Below are 17,911 nucleotides of genomic sequence, written 5' to 3' on the forward strand. Positions count from 1 at the left end.
CATATAATACAAATATGTATTATGTATACATAGAATATGTATTATGTATACATACATATGTAATATGTATACATAGAATATACATATAATACATATTTGTATTATATGTATACATAGAATATACAATGTATATATGTAACATGAATCATACACTACAGCTTATACAGAAAACAAGCAGCAAAATGGCAGAAGTTTTTCTTTATCAGTGATTGCTTTAAATATAAATGCATTAAACTTAGGGCACCTGTGTGGCTCAGTCGGTTAAGCATCCAACTTCAGCTCAGGTCATGATCTCTTGGTTCTTGGGTTCAAGCCCCACATCCGGCTCTGCACTGACAGTGCAGAGCCAGCTTGGGATTCTCTCTTTCCTCTCTCTCTGCCCCTCCCCAACTTGTGCTTTCTTTCTCAAAATAAATAAACCTAAAAAAAAATAAATGTATTACACTTTCTAATCAAAGGTGGAAATTGGAAGAATGAATCAAATAACATGATCAAACTATATGCTGTCTACCAGTGTGTCACTTTAGATCCAAAACCACATATAAGTTAAAAGTGGAAAAATATATTCCATGCAACTAGCAACCAAACTGCTGGGTGATTTTGCTAATACCAGGCAGAAAGGACTACAAGTCAGAAATTATTACGAGAGACAAAGGGCATTATACATTGAGAAAAGGGTCAACTCATCAAGAAGATATAATAATTATAAACATATAAGTACAAAACAGCAGATCCTCAAAATATATGAGCAAATATTGACAGAATGGAAAGAAGAAATATACAGTTCTACAATAATAAATACTTCAACAAACTAATTTAAATGAGCAGAACATCTAGACAAAAGATCAATGGGAAAATATAGAACTTGGAAAACACTGTAGACCTGAGACACATACAGAGAGCACATCACCCAAGAACAGAATATACAGTTTTCTCAGGTAACCATATGTTATTTTCCAGAATAGTCCATATGTTAGGCCATAAAAAAACCACAATAAATTTAAAAAGATGGAAATAATACCAACTGTTTCCCCGAATACAATGAAATAAGCTAGAATTCAGTAACAAAAGGAAAACTGGAAAATTCACAAATATGGGAAAATTAAGCAACACACTTCTAAGAAACCAATGGGTCAAAGGAGAAATCACAAGGGAAGAAAATACTAGAGATAAATTATAATGAAAGCACAATAACAAAAACTTATGGGATGCAACAGAACCAGTGCTCAATAGAAAATACACAGCAGTAAAAACTTATTCTTTAAAAAAAGCAAAAGAAAAGAGAGAGAAACCAAGAAACAGACTCTTAACTATAGAGAACAAACTGATGGTTACCAAAGGGGAGGTAGGTGGGGAGATGGGTGAAAAGGTGATAGGAATTAAAGAGTATAGTTATCATGATGAGCACTGAGTAATGTATAGAATCGTTGAATTACTATGTTGTGCACTTGAAACAAATATAACACTATATGTTCACTATACTGGAATTAAAACTTAAAAACCTAATAAAAAGAAAAAAGAAAAAAGAAAAAGCAAGTATCACTTTAAAACTAAAAAAAGAGACAAAAAGATAAAGATCTCAAATCAATAAATTAACTTAAATCAGAACTGAAACTGGGGACATAACTATTAACCTTTCAGAAATGGAAAGGATTATAAGAGAATACCAGGCACCATTATATACCAACACATTAGACCTCAAATCAGTAACTTAACACATTAGACCTCAAATCAATAACTTAAATTTATACCTTAAGGAACTATAAAAAAGAAAGTAAATTAAACCAAAGGTTGAAGAAAGGAAATATTAGAGAGGAAACAAATAAAATACAGAATGAAAAAAAAATTAACGAAACTAAAATATCAATAAAATTGACAAACCTTTATCTCACCTAACAGAGAAAGAGAGAGAGAGAAGAGTAAAATAACTAAAATAAAAATGAAAGTGGGGACATTACTACCAACCTAACAAATAAAAATGATTATTAAAAAATAATATAAACAATGGTAAGCCAACAAATTAGATAACATAAATAAAATGGTCCAACTTCTAGAAACACACAAATTAACAAAACTGACTCAACAAGTAATAGAAAATCTGATCAGACCTATAAAAAGTAATAAAATTGCTACGATATGTTGACTATTTTAAATAATACTGCAATAAACATAGGGGTGAAAAATTCTTTTTGAATTAGTGTTTTCATTTTCTTTGAGTGAATACCCAAAGTGGAAATACTGAATCATATATTTTTATTTTATTTTTTATTTTTTTAGGAACCTCCATACTGTCTTTGTCTGCACCAGCTTACATTCCCACCAACAGCGCATGAGGGTTTCCTTTTCTCCACATCCTCACCAACACTTATTCCTTGTCTTCTTGATACTAGCCATTCTGACTGCTGTGAGATTGTATCTCACTGTGGTTTTAATTTGCATTTTCCTGATTATGATTGAACATCTTTTCATGTGTCTGATGGACATCTATATGCCATCTTTAGAAACATGTCTATTCACGTCCACTGCCAATGTTTTTTGATTGTTTAGGTTTTTTTTTGATGTTGAGTTGTATAAGTTCTTTATATATTTTAGATATTAACCCCTTATTAGATATATAATTTGCAAATATCTTCTCTCATTCAATATGCTGTGTTTTGTTTTGTTGATAGTTTCCTTTGCTGTGCAAAAGCTTTTTATTTTGGTGTAGTCCCAATAGTTTAATTTTGCTTTTGTTTCCCCTGCTGAGGACACATACACATATAAATATGTTGCTAAGGCTGATGTCTGAGAGATTACTGATTATATTTTTGGAGTTTTATGGTTTCACATTTAGATCTTTAATGTATCAATCAATAGATGACTAGATAAAAAAGACGTTATATACACACACACACACACACACACACACACCACAATGGAATATTAGTCATAAAAAAGAATGAAATCTTGCCATTTGTGACAACATGGATGGACCTAGAGGGTATTACACTAAGTGAAATAAGCCAGACAAAGACAAATATCATAGGACTTCATTAATATGTAGAATCTTAAAAAACAAAACAACTGAGCAAACAAACACACACAAAAAAAACTCAAATGTAGAGAACAAACTGGTGGTTGCCAGAGTGGGGGGGTCTAAATGTTAAGGCAGCACACTCCCAGTGAGAATCGGGAGGAGGAGGAGACTACAAGAATAGGCCCAGGAGCAATGGTGTCCAAAGAGGAACAAGCAGTAAAAAATCTCAACATGGAAAATGCCAACCAGGAAAATGAAAAAAGGATGAAAAGAAGCAAGTTGCTAATTAAGGGCATCCCATAGCCCTCCCTTTGGAAGCTGGTTAATATTGTGTGCCTAAAGTAAATTGTAAGTGGTTCCGTGTTAGTCAGCCCCTGATTCAGAGGCTTAGAGAGCCACAGGCAAGGAGAGAGAATATGGAAAGGTTTGGGGAGGAGGTGAGACAGTTGATGGAAAAGCTGAGGGAAAAGCAATTCAACATAGTCTGCGGGCAGTTAGCACTGACTCTCCTAACTATAACCATCATGATGAGTTTTGCATTATGCCTTGAATCCTAAATTCAATTCAGTCCTTGAGTTCTCTGAAGTTAATAGGAAGATACACCTACTTCCTAAACTTACATGTTCTCAATGTACATTGGTTGTAACCCTTTTGGTGTTACATGTCTCTTGTGGGTCTCCTATTACCAGCTTCTAATTGAATGTTGGATTTTGACCCAATTTGTAAGATTTTGTTAGCAAGGGAGTTTTACCCTATTGAATGGCAAGAAGCTCATTATATATTGTGAATTTAATAAAGCAGTTTAAAAGGTGAAAAGAAAGAAAAGAAAAGAAAAGAACTTTTTAACTCATTCTATCAGAACAGTACTACCCTGATACCAAAGCCAGCAACAACACCACAAGGAAAAAAAAAATTACAAACAAATATCCCTTCCGAGTATAGATACGAAATGCTTCAGCAAGTTCCAACATAGTAATTCCAACAGGATATTAAAAAGAATTACACACAGGGGCACCTGGGTGGCTCAGTCAAAGCATCTGACTTCAGCTCAGGTCATGATCTCACAGCCTATGAGTTCAAGCACCACATCAGGTTCTGCACTGATAGTGCAGAGCCTGCTCGGGATTCTCTCTCTCTCCCTCTCTCTGCCCCCCCCCCCATTCACACCCTCTCCTTCTCAAAAATAAATAAACTTAAAAATATAATTACACTCAATAACTAAGATTTATCCCATAAATTCAAGTGTGTTCAATATACAAAAATCCATCAATGTAACACACCACATGAATAGAACAAAAGAAAAAAATTCATGACCATCTCATTTGCAGAAAAGCTTTTGACAAAATTCAACATCCTTTTATTATAAAAACAATCAGAAAACTAAAAATAAAAGATATCATCCTCAATATGATAAAGAACATTTACCAAAGTCATATTAATCATACAGCTAACATAATGAGTGACTGAAAGCTCTCCAACTCAGTTCAGGAATTAAGACAAGGGTGCTCATTTCTGCTACCTTTATTCAACATTATACTAGAATTTCTGGACAGAGCAATTAGGCAATAAAATTAATAAAAGGTTTGCATAAATTGAGCATAGTTTCAGGGTACAAGATCAGCATACAAAACTAGTTGTATTTCTATAACAGTAGTCATAAGCAATCTGAGAGGGAAATTAAGAAAAAATTCCATTTACAGTAGTATCTAAAAAAACAAAATACCTAGTAAGGAATATAAACAAGGAAGTAAAAATCTTTTACTGGGAAATCAACAAACTTTGCTAAAATAAATTAAAGACCTGGAAATGTAAAGACATCCTGTGTTCATGCATTAAAACATTTGATATTATTAGATGGAAAGATATCTTCTGTTCATTTATTAGAACACTGAATACTTTTAAGATGGCAATAGTACACAAAGCAATGTACAGATTCAATGAAATCTCTAGCAAATTCCTGTAGCCAGTTTTTTTCAGAAATGTAAAAGCCTATTCTCAAATTCATACAGAATTACAAGAGACCCTGAATAGCTAAAACAACTTTGAAAAAAATAAAAGTGACAGGACTCACACTTCCTAGTGTCAAAATTTACTACAAAGTCACAGAAGTAAAAACAGTGTGGTACTGGCATAAGTCAGGCATTTAGACCCATGTAATAGAAGTGCAAGGAGAGGCCAGAAATAAGCCATATATCTGTGACCAATTGGTCTTGGATAAGGGTGCCAAGACCAGCCAATGGAATAGCCTTTTCAATAAATGGTGCTGTTAACAAAGTTGGACCAGTACATCACACCATATTTAAAAGTTAACTAAAAGTGAATCAAAAATATATTTGTAAAAGAAAAAAATTTAAACATTTAGAAGAAATATAAGGGTAAATCTTCATGACCTTGTACTTGGATTCTTAGATATAATACCTAATCCATAAGCAGCAGAAGAAAAAAAATAGATTATTTGGACTTCATCAAAATTACAAAGTTTTTGCATCAAAGAACATTATCAAGAAAGTAAAAGACAACCAATAGAATCTGAAAGAAATATTTGCAAATCCTGTATCTAAGGGTCTAACATGCAGAATATATAAGGAAGTTTTACAGCTCAGTAAGACAAATCACTTAAAACTTGGGCAAAGTACTTGATTAGACATTCCCCCAAAGACATTCAAATGACCAAGAAGCACATGAAAAGATGCTCAACATCATTAGTCATTAGGAAAATGCAAATCAAAACCAATATCAGGTACCTCTTCACATGCATTTAGGATGGCTATTATCTTAGGAATGGAAAATACAAAGTGTTGGAATGAATATGGAGAATTAGAATCCTCATACATTGCTGGTGGGAATGTGAAATGGTTCAGCCACCATGGAATAGTTTGGAGGTTTTTAAAACCTAAATGGATAAAAATCAATTTTCAATGTTTATAAATTTATGTGTGTAAAAGTCTTACATGATAAATTCAGTCTAACATTCCAATCTTTACCAAGGCAGTTCTACCATTTCTACTTCATTTCTTGTAGGCCACCTTTTGGTACATGGTTCAGCCACCCAACCAATCTGTCAGAGCCCCTTCTAATCCCTCAAGTTAAAACAATGAATCCAGAATATCTGATGAGTGTGTCCATACAAACAGTTTAAGCCTGATAAAACTTTATGTTCATTCCACCATTATCCAGCATCCTAAATATCCATCTCCAAACATAATACTCGGACTTTTGTCCGTAAAAATCAGAAAGCCACACAGTTCTCTTGGTGTCTAGTATACCTCCTCCTGGATCATACTTTATACTTTATTCTTTGGGGACTGGTGAGACCTGACTCTAGTTATAAGTTTAAAAGTTAAGACAGGTGGTAGAGATAGATCCTGAGAAGAATCAGAAGTGTCTTACCAGACAGTTACCTAAGAGGAGGCCTAAGGATCTTCAGGAAAAGCAGGATTACTGACTCAGATAAGGTTGGAAAGAATACATTTACTGGCAAGAAGATGCCACAGAATTTAGGGGTTTGATGTTCCCAGTATCATTGGGATTTTCCCATATGTCTCTATCCCAAATTTCCTGTTTCAATTTCTTCCCAATTAATGTCTTCCCAATTTAAGATACCCTGCAAGACTGCATTGTTATTACAGGATGAAACTTTGGGATTAGTTTTCAGAAATCTCAGCCGTGTGTCTACAGTAGATGAGGATTGCTTTCAGTTATACACAGGTTCTCAGGTTATTTATGAAAAGTTTGACCTGGGAATTTGAAGCCCTGAGCTCATCATGCTTTTTCCACTTATTCCAGTGCCATTAGAAGCAACAAGCCAAACTCATCACACATATTACTTTGAAAGAAAATGTTTTTAACTATCAATGACACAGTGACTTAGAACCTCACTTTTTACTAGCATTTGATTAAGAGTTTCCCATGGTGATATTTTGCTTATCTCTATTGCCACATCATACCATGGATTTTAGTGCCCTTTTTACCACTGAAATAGAGTCATTTCCAGTAAACAAAAAACCAATTTAGGAAATTCACTTCAGTTCCTGATCATTTTCAGTACCAAAATATGTGTAAGGGTTTTGTCAGACAACTATAAGGGAAATAGGTAAATGATAGATGATAGATAGATAGATAGACTATACATATATAATATATATTATATATTATATATATTATATATTATATATATATTACATATATATATGATAAAGAGAGAGAGATATATAGACAAAGACAAAGAAAGAGTCTGAGAAACACAATGAGAGAGATTATTGCAAAGAATTGGCTTATATGATTTTGGTGATAGGCTAGGCAAATCTGAAATCCATAAGACAGGATGGCAGGCTGGAAATTCTCAAGCAAAAACTGGTACTGCAGTCCACAGAAGAGATTTTCTCACTAAGGAAACCTCAGTTTTTATTCTTAAGACCTAATCTCAAAAGCCTAAAGACATACAAGACTTGTTCACTGAAATTTAAAAAAAAATAATGCTGAAATAAATTTTAAAAGACATAAATCAATGGAAAGAAATCCTGTATTCATGAATTGAAAGCTTTAATGTTGTTAAGATGTCAATATGACCCAAGGCAATCTACAGATTCAATGCAATTTCTAACAAAATTTCAACAGTATTTTTTAAACAAAAATGGAAATGCTAATTCTCAAGTTCATATGAAATGGCAACGGGGAACAGCCATAACAATCTTGATAAAGAAGAAAGTTGAACTCTTATTTCCTTATTCCAAACTTATTGCAAGGCTACAAGCAATCAAAATAGTGTGGTACTGGCTTAACGGTAGAAAAAATGTTCTGCCATTAGATAGTGGTGATGGTTGCACAACACTATGAATTCACTGAAGGCCACTGAATTATACTTTAAAATACGCAATTTTATGCTATGTGAACCTTATTTTGTGATGGTTAAATTTGTATTAATTTGGCCAGGCCATGGGTGCTCAGATATTTGGTCAAACATTATTCTGGGTGTGTCTGTGAGGGTGTTTTTAGATAAGATTAACATTTGAATAGTTAGACTGAGTAAAGATTGCCCTCCATAATGTGTAGCCCTCATCCAATCAGTTGAAGGACTGAATAGAACAAAGAGCTTGACCCTCCCATGAATAAGAGGAAACTCCTGCCTGCCTACTGTTTTGAGCTGGGACATAGGTTTGTTTCTAACCTTTAGATTTGAACTCAAACATTGACTTTTCTTGGGTCTCAACCCTTTTGGCCTTTGGACTGAAACCTATATCATCAGTGCTCTTGGTTCTCCAGCTTGCTGACTATAGATATTGGGACTTCTCAGCCTCCATTATCTCATGAACCAATTCGTTATTAGAGAACCCGACTAATATATATTTTGATACTGAGAGTGATTACAGAGGAACAGAATTTTAAGGATGAGTTTTCTGAATTCGTTCTGGGGTTTCTGGAATTGGGTCTCTGAGCCAATTATATTCTTAAGTGTTAATGACTCTATTCCAGTACTAAAGAGAACACTGGTAATCTTATGTTTTAGCAATATAGAGAGGAAAAACATACAATTTGGCATTAATAGACCATCTATCAGAAGGAGCTGGTTGACTGCGTATAAATTTTGAAAATTGTTGGCAAACTAATGAATATGGTGAGATGATATAATTGCTGTTAATGTCACTGGACAAAGTGGGGAAAGAAAATAATGAGCTCAGAAATCAGAATTCCCAACTTAAGTGCTACATAATGACATGAAAGTTTCTATATGTACCCCGAAAGAGACCCTGAATTTCTATAACCACAGGGCTCAGATTACTGAAAATCAAACCTGGAATTTCATCTGGCTAACTTACAACACAAGTTGAACTCCCAACTTCATAGGATGTCTAATGTTAATATGAGGGCATTATTAGGAAGGAATGAGATCCTGACAGTTGGAATGGAGACGTGTGGGAAGACCCTGATGAAACCAGGAACATTGAGCCCATAAATTCTGATAAGTATTCTTGGCAAGTGGAAGAGGCCACTTACCCCCAGTGGAAGCAGTTTCTTTACCTCTGGCTGAGGGGATAAACCTACACTGCCTGAGGAAACATTAATGACCTCCCCTGGGGATGTTTCTGAGCAAAACACTGCTGATTATTCTTAGGACCTACCCCCACCACTCCTCTTTGTTTCTAGACCTATAACTAGATCATGTCCCAGCAGGTTGCAAAAGGTGAAGTACGCAGTGTGACCAATAAGGAGGTTCACTACACTCCAAAAGAACTACTTGAGTTTCTAATCCACACAGACAGCAATCCAAGGAATATGTGTGGGAATGGATATTAAGTGTGTGAGATAATAGTGGAAGAAACATAAAGCTGGATGAGGCCAAACTTATTGATACATGCACCCTAAGTGGAGATACTACTTTTAATGTTGCAGGTCAGGAAGTTATAAAGGCCTCTTATAGGTTTTTTTTGTTGGTTGTCTGAAACACGGACCAAAAAGTGGACCAAAGTGTGAGTTTGTAATAGCAAACTTGCCTTGGTTTTAATATAGAGGAAAGGATAAAAAGGTTTAGGGAGATTTAAATGTTAGAGTAGATTTGTCATTTGAAATCTACTCACCCACCCCTGTTTTTGTTTTGTTTTTCTTAATTTCTTTACTTTTAGTCTCTAGCATTCATCTTTCTATTTTAATTCCAGTATAGTTAACATACAGTGTTATACTAGTTTTGGTATACAATACAGTGATTCAAAATTCTAGACATTACTCAGTGATGAGCAAGATAAGTGTAGTCTTAATCCCCTCATCTTTTTCACTGCCCCCCATCTCTCCTCTGGTAACCATCTGTTTGTTCTCTATAGTTAAATGTGTGGCGTTTTTTTGGTTTGCCTCTTTTTTTTTCTTTTTTAATTTGTTTCTTAAATTCCATATATTAGTGAAATCATATGATATTTGTCTTTTTTGACTAGCTTATTTTGCTTAGCATTATACTCTCTAGCTCCATCCATGTCATTGCAAATGGCAAGATTTTATTCTTTTATATGACTGAATAATATTCCACTATACATACATACACACACAACACACACATACACACATGCATACATCTCACATCTTCTTCACTCATCTATCAATGGACACTTTGGCTGCTTCCATAACTTGGCTATTGTAAATAATGCTGTTATAAATATAGAGGTTATAAAAGGGGGAACGGGCAAAACAGATGAAGGAGATTAATGGACGGTATGATTAACTGTGACAACCAAGGAGAAATTGGACTACTACTCCACAATGGAGGTAAGGAAGAGGATATATAAAAGCAAAAGATCCCTTAGGGCATCTCTTAGTATTACCATGCCCTGTGATTAAAGGGGTGCAAGGTGGCAGAGTAGGAGGACCCTAAGCTCACCTCTCCTATGTTTACAACTAGACATCTTTTACATTCAAGTAAATAAACTGGAGAGCTATCTGATGATTAGCAGATCAAACTCCATAACTAAATGTAGAGAGGAAGCTGCATCAGAGAGTTTAGGAAGGGCAAAAATGGACGTCAGGAGCTGTGCACAGGAGGGAAGGAGCTGTGGTCATGGAGAGGGAAAAGCACCAGGGAGCCCCAAAAGGGAAAATGAATCCTCATAATATCTGCCTTTGAAAACCAGAGGGGCTGAATTCTCTGAGTATGTATAACCAGTGGACTTAGAGCCTGGAGCATCAAAAGTCAGTTTACTCAGCAGTGGGCAAACCAGGAAGGCAAGGGAAAGTTGGGTCTCTGCCCTTAAAGAGACATCAGCCCACAGAAAGGTAATATAGAATTCATAGCTTGCACAACAGGAGGGAGATCTGTTTATACTTATTTCAGAGCATGTTAGGGGATTCTCTGGGAGCAAAGGAGCTATCAGTTGCCATTTTCCTCCCCTGCGCCTCAGCATAAATACAGAGCCACCTATGGAAGGTGGTACTGCACAGATACTTAACCAGTTAGCAGTGTACCCTGACCATGAGTTCTCCTGAGGACTTGCCTACTCCAAGCCTGCTGGTCTCTGCCCTGGGCTCAACACAAATTTTGTTAATGCCATGAGCACCCAGCACAGCTGCTGCCTCTACACACCATGCCCCCATGGCCAATGTGCTTTGGGGGATCTAGCCTAGGACTAGTGGCTCAGTGCAAGTTTTATCAGCTCCTCAAGTCCACACCCAGCCACCACACACACAGATGCCATGGTATGCCTAGCCCCCTTGCACACAGATGCCCTATGTTGTGCCCAGCCACCACATGCACACAAGCTGTAACATAGGCTGCAGCTGCTGCTGTGTGCCAACTGCCACTGCACTTCAGGGAATTCAGCCTAAGACTAGCAGCTCAGTACAAATTTGATAATTCCCCTTGCATGTCCTGCCCTGCTGCCACCCACACAGATGTATCATTCTCTAGACCACCACCAACCCCACCACTGCCACCACACTCCATGAACTTGGCAAGCACCATGCTGTGGGGAATCCAGCCTAGGACTCACAACTCAGTACAAATTTTCCTAACATTGACACCCTACCTCAAGCCCTTCTGCTGTCATGTCCCCTCAGAGCCTGCCTGCCTGGTCTCACTAACATCACAGAGACCAAGCAAGAAGATAGAGTATGGAAAGCAGTCAGGGTGAACAGGGACAAAAAAAACACTGCATAATAGAAAACTCAGTGATATCATCAAGCATAAAAACATTTGCATTATAGGGATCCCAGAATAAGAGAGAAAGGGGGTAAAAAATGTATCTGAAGAAATAATAGCTGAATACTTTTTGAGTTGGGGAAGGAAACAGATCCAAATTCAGGAGGTACCAAGAATCCCAAACAAATTCAACCCAAGGAGGTCCAACAAGACTCATAGTAATTAAAATGGCAAAAAAATAGTAATAAAGAATTTTAAAGGTTACAAGGGAAAAGAAGACAGTTACATACAAAGAAATCCCATAAGTATATAAGCTGATTTTTCAGTGGAAATTTTGCAGACCAGAAGGGAGTGGCATGATGTATTCAAAGTGCTGAAAAAGGAATATCTTCAACCAAGAATACAGTATATCCACCAAGTCAATCGTTCAGAATAGGAGAGATAAAGAGTTTCCCAGGGGCATCTGGGTGGCTCTGTTGGTTAAGTGGTTTAGCATCTGACTCTTAGTTTTGGCTCAGGTCATGATCTCATGGTTTGTGGGTGTGAGCCCCATGTCAGGCTCTGTGCTGGCAGTGCAGAGCCTGCTTGAGATTTTCTCTCTCCCTCTCTCTCTCTGCCCCTCCTCTGCTTGCTCTCTCTCTCTCTCTCAACATAAATAAAACTTTTTAAAAAAGATTCCCAAACAAAAATGTTAAAAGATTTTATGACCACTAAAAGGGAGACATTGGGAATGGAAAATAAAAACAATAAATAAGTGTAAGAAAAATAGGAAGCACAAAAGCAAAAGAAAATAAAGTATATCTGTCAAAACTAGTCAAGAGAAGTACAAAGTAAAAGGATGTAAATGATGATATCAAATATCTGAAATGTGGAGAGGAGAAAAGTAAAGAATGAGTTCAAAATTAAGTGAACTACAGCTTAACATAGACTGCTATATGCAGAAGATGCTATATATAAACTGAATTGTTGCCACAAATCAAACAATGTTAGTAGATATGCAAAAAATAAAGAAACTTCAAAAACAACTACAAGACAAGTAACAAAATGGCAATAAATACATATCTATCAATAATTACTTTGAATGTACATGGACTAAATGCTCCAATCAAAAGACATAGGGTGAAACAGTGGATAAAAAGACAAGACCCGCCTATCTGCTGCCTACAAGGAACTCACTTAAGAACTGAAGAAACCTGTAGAGTGAAAGTGAAGAAATGGAAAAACATTTATCATGCAAATGAATGTCAAAAGAAAGCCAGGAGAGCAATATTTATATTGGATAAAATAGACTTTAAAACAAAGTCCATGAAAGAGACAAAGAAGGACACTATATAATCATAAAGGGAATAATCACTCAAGAAAATATAACAATTGTACATATTTATGCACTCTGTATGGGAGAACCCAAGTACATAAAACAGTTAATAACAAACATAAGGGAACTAATTAATAATAATACAATAATAGTAGGGGACTTTAACACCCCACTTACATCAATGGACACATCATCTAAGCAGAAGATCAACAAGAAAAAAATGGCTTTGAATAATACATTGGAACAGATGGATTTAACAGATATATTTGGAACATTCCATCCTAAAATAACAGAATACACATTCTTATCAAGAGTACATGGAACATTATCCAGAATAGATCAAAATTAGGCCAAAAAGCAAGCCTCAATGAATTAAAATAGATGGAAGACTTAGATGCCTCTTTTCTGACCATAGCACAATGAAATTAGAAATCAACCACAAAAAAAAATCTGGAAAGACAAAAAATACATGAAGGTTAAATAACATGCTACTAAACAAAGATTGGGTCGACGAATAAATCACAGAAGAAATACAAAAATTCGTGGAAACAAATGAAAATGAAAACACAACCTTTGGAATGCAGCAAAAGGGATTCTAAGTTTACTACAATACAGGCTTACCTCAAGAAGCAAGAAAAATCTCAAACAACCTAACCTTACACATAAAGGAGTTAGAAAAAGAACAACAAACAAAACGCAAAAACAGGACAAGAAAGGAAATAACAAAGGTTAGAGCAGAAGTAAATAACATAGAAACTAAAAAGATAATAGAACAGATCAATGAAAGCAGGAGCTGGTTCCTTGAAAAGACAAAGAAAATTGATGATCCTTTAGTCAGACACATCAAAAGAGATATAGAGAGAGAGAGTGAAACAGAGAAAGGACTGAAACAAAATCACAAATGAAAGGAGAAATAACAACCAACATCACAGAAATACAAACAATTGTAAGAGAGTATTTTGAAAAATTATATGCTAAAAAATTGGACAAACTAGAAATGTATAAATTCCTAGAAAAAGATAACATATCAAATATGAAGTAGAAGAAATGGAAAATTTGAACAGACTGGTTACCAGTAAGGACATTGAATCAGTAATCAAAACATCAAAAAAAACCCCAAAAAACAAAAAACAAATTTGAGGACCAGATGGCTTCGCAGGGGAATTCTACAAAACATTTAAAGAAGAATTAATACCTATTCTTCTCAAACTATTTTACAAAATAGAAGAGGAAGTAAAACTTCTAATTTCATTCTTTGAGGCCAGCATTACCCTGATACCAAAACCAATAAAGACACTACACACAAAGACAACTACAGGCCTATATCTGTGCTGAACATAGATTCAAAAATCCTCAAAATAATTCTAGGAACCAGTCTTACCCAGAAATACATTAAAAAAATCATTCACCAAGATTAAGTAGGATTCATTACCATTATGCAACAGTGGTACAGTATTTGTAAATCAATGTGATACATCACATCAATAAGAGAAATGACAAAAACTGTATGATCATTACAATGGATTAAAGAAAGCATTTGACAAAGTACAACATACATTCATGACAAAAATCCTCAGCAAAGTAATATTAGAGGAAAGATACTTCAACATAGTAATGTCTTATATGAAAAACCCAGAGCAAACATCATGCTCTATGGGGGAAAACAGAGCTTTACCCCTAAGGTCAGGAACAAGACAAGGATGTCCACTCTCACCAATTTTATTCAACATAGTACTGGAAGTCCTAGCCCCAGCTATCAGACAACAAAAAGAAATAAAAGGCATGTAAATTGATAAGGAAGAAGTAAAACTTTCACTATTTGTAGATGACATGATATGATATAAAAAAAAAAAGATTCCACCAAAAAATATTAGTACTGATAAATGAATTCACTAAAGTTTCAGGATACAAAATCAATGTGCAGAGATGATTGCCTTTCAATATACTAACAATGAAGCAGCAGATAGAGAAATTAATTCAGAAAACAATCCCATTTACAATGACACCAAAAATAATAAATTGCCTAGGAATAAACCTAATTAAAGAGGTGAAAGACCAGTATTCTGAAAACTATAAAACATTTATGAAAGAAACTAATGACACAAAGAAATGGAAAGACATCCCATGCTCGTGAAATGGAAGAACGAATATTGTTATAATATCTATACTACCCAAAGCAATCTTCACATTTAATGCAATCTTTATCAAACTACCAATAGCATTTTTCACAGAACTAGAACAGAGAATTATAAAATTTGTATGCAACCACACACACACACACAAAAAAAAATAGCCAAAGCAACCTTGAAAAGGAATGCAAACCTGGAGGCATCACAATTCCAGACTTCAAGTTATATTAGAAAGCTGTGGTGATTTAAAAAGTATTATACCAGCACAAAAATAGATACATAGGTCTGTGGAACACAATTGAAAACACAGAAATAAACCCACAATTATAAGGTCAATTAATCTTCAACAAAGCACGAAAGAATATTGAATAGAAAAATACAGTCTCTTCAATAAATGGTGTTGGGAAATCTGGACAGCAACATGCAAAAGAATGAAACTGGACCACTTTCTGACACCATACACAAAAATTAAATTCAAAATGGATTAAATACCTATGTGTGAGGCAGGAAACCATCAAAATCCTAGAGGAGAACACAGGCAGTAACCTCTTGACATCGGCTGTAGCAACTTCTTACTAGATACGTCTCTGAAGTAAGGGAAACAAAAGCAAAAATAAACCATTGGAACTTCGTCAAGATAAAAAGCTTCTGCACAGCAAAGGAAACAATCAACAAAATTAAAAGGCAACCTACCTACAGAATGGGAGAAGATATTTGCAAATGATGTATCTTATACAGGGTGAGTATCCAAAACATAAAAAGAATTTACCAATCTCAACACCCAAAGAACAAATAATCCAGTTAAGAAATGGGCAGAAGACATGAATAGACATTTTTCCAAAGAAGACATACAGATGACTAGCAGACACATAAAAAGATGCTCAACATCACTCATCATCAGGGAAATACAAATGAAAACCACAATGAGATATCACCTCACACCTGTCAGAATGGCTAAAATAAAAAATACAAGGAACAACAAGTGTTTGCAAGTATGTTGAGGAAAAGCAACCCTCATGCACTCTTGTTGGGAATGCAAATTAGTGCAGCCATAGTGGAAAACAGTACGGAGGTTCCTCAAAAAAATTAAAAATAGAACTACCCTACAACCCAGTAATTGCACTACTGGGTATTTACCTAAAAAAAAAAAAAAAAAAAAAAAAACTAATTCAAAGGTACACATCCACCCATATATTTATTACAGCATTATTATTTACAATAGCCAAGCTATGGAAACAGCCCAAGTGTCCACCAATAAATGAATGGATAAAGAAGGTGTGTGTGTGTGTGTGTGTGTGTGTGTGTGTGTATACAGACAATGGAATATTATTCAGCCATTACAAAGAATGAAATCTTGCCATTTGCAATGACTTGGATAGAGCTACAGAGTATATAGCTAAACAGGGGCACCTGGGTGGCTCAGTCAGTTAAGCATCTGACTTCGGCTCAGGTCATGAGATTGTGGTTTGTGAATTCGAGCCCTGCGTCAGGCTCTGTGCTGTCAGCTTGGAGGCTGGAGCCCACTTCGGATTCTGTGTGTGTCTCTCTCTCTGCCCCTTCCCTGCTAGTTCTCTGTCTGTCTCTCTCTTTCTCTCTCTCGAAAATAAATAAACATTAAAAAAATTAAACAAAATAACAATGTCAGAGGAAGATAAATACCATATGGTCTCGCTCACATTTGGAATTTTAAATTCTTTTTAAGTTTATTTATTTATTTTGAGAGAGAGAGGGAGGAAAAAAATATGAGTCAGTGAGGGGCAGAGAGAGAGAGAGGGAGAGTAAGAAAGATAAACCCAAGCAGGATTCACACTGTCAGCATGAAGCCCCATGTGGGGCTTGAACTCATGAATTGTGAGATCATGACCTCATCTGAAACCAAGAGTTGGACACTCAACTAATTGGGGCACCAAGGCATCCCTGGATTTTTTTTTTAAAACAAAACAAATAAGCAAGGGTAAAAGAAGAGAGAGGGACAAACCAAGAAACAGTGCTATTGCCTTGCTACATTTGGATCACTGTTATATGAATGATTGGATGAGACAGCCATACTGTAATTACTGTAGAAACATGTTTAAGAACATTTGCAATAAGATGTTTCAAACCAGAAAAGACCCTGAATAGCCAAAGAATCCTGAAAAAGAAAACCAAAGCTGGAGGCATCACAATCCCAGACTTCAAGATGTAGTAAAAAACTGTAATCATCAAAACACTATGGTACTGTCACAAAAACAGACACTCAGATCAATGGAACAGAATAAAGAACCCGGAAATGGACCCACAAACGTATGGCCAACTAATCTTTGACAAAACAGGAAAGAATATCCAAAGGAATAAAGACAGTCTCTTCAGCAAATGGTGCTAGGAAAACTGGACAGCAACTCGCAGGAACATGAACCTGGACCACTTTCTTACACCATATACAAAAATAAACAAAATGGATGAAAAACCTAAACATAAGACAGGAAGCCATCAAAATCCTCGAGGACAAAGCAGGCAAAGCCCTCTTTGACCTTGGCCGCAGCAACTTCTTACTCAACATGTCTCCAGAGACAAGGGGAACAAAAGCAAAAACGAACTATTGGGACCTCATCAAGATAAAAATCTTCTGCACAGCAAAGGAAACAATCAGCAAAACTAAAATACAACCGATGGAATGGGAGAAGATATTTGCAAATGACATATAAGATAAAGGGTTAGTATCCAAAATCTATCATGAACTTATCAAACTCAACACCCAAAGAACAAATAATCCAGTGAAGAAATGGGCAAAAGACATGAATAGACACTTTTCCAAAGAAGACATCCAGATGGCTAACAGACACATGAAAAAATGC

At 35.6% G+C, this 17,911-nt stretch overlaps 1 pseudogene; it reads left to right on the forward strand.

Moving 5' to 3' along the window:
- Positions 1-3,208: 3,208 nt before the first annotated feature.
- LOC125159668 (protein BEX1-like) lies at positions 3,209-3,566 on the forward strand (annotated as a pseudogene).
- The last annotated feature ends 14,345 nt before the right edge of the window (positions 3,567-17,911 follow it).

The sequence above is a fragment of the Prionailurus viverrinus genome, unplaced genomic scaffold, assembly GCF_022837055.1.
Source record: "Prionailurus viverrinus isolate Anna unplaced genomic scaffold, UM_Priviv_1.0 scaffold_55, whole genome shotgun sequence".
Classification (NCBI taxonomy): Eukaryota; Metazoa; Chordata; class Mammalia; order Carnivora; family Felidae; genus Prionailurus; species Prionailurus viverrinus.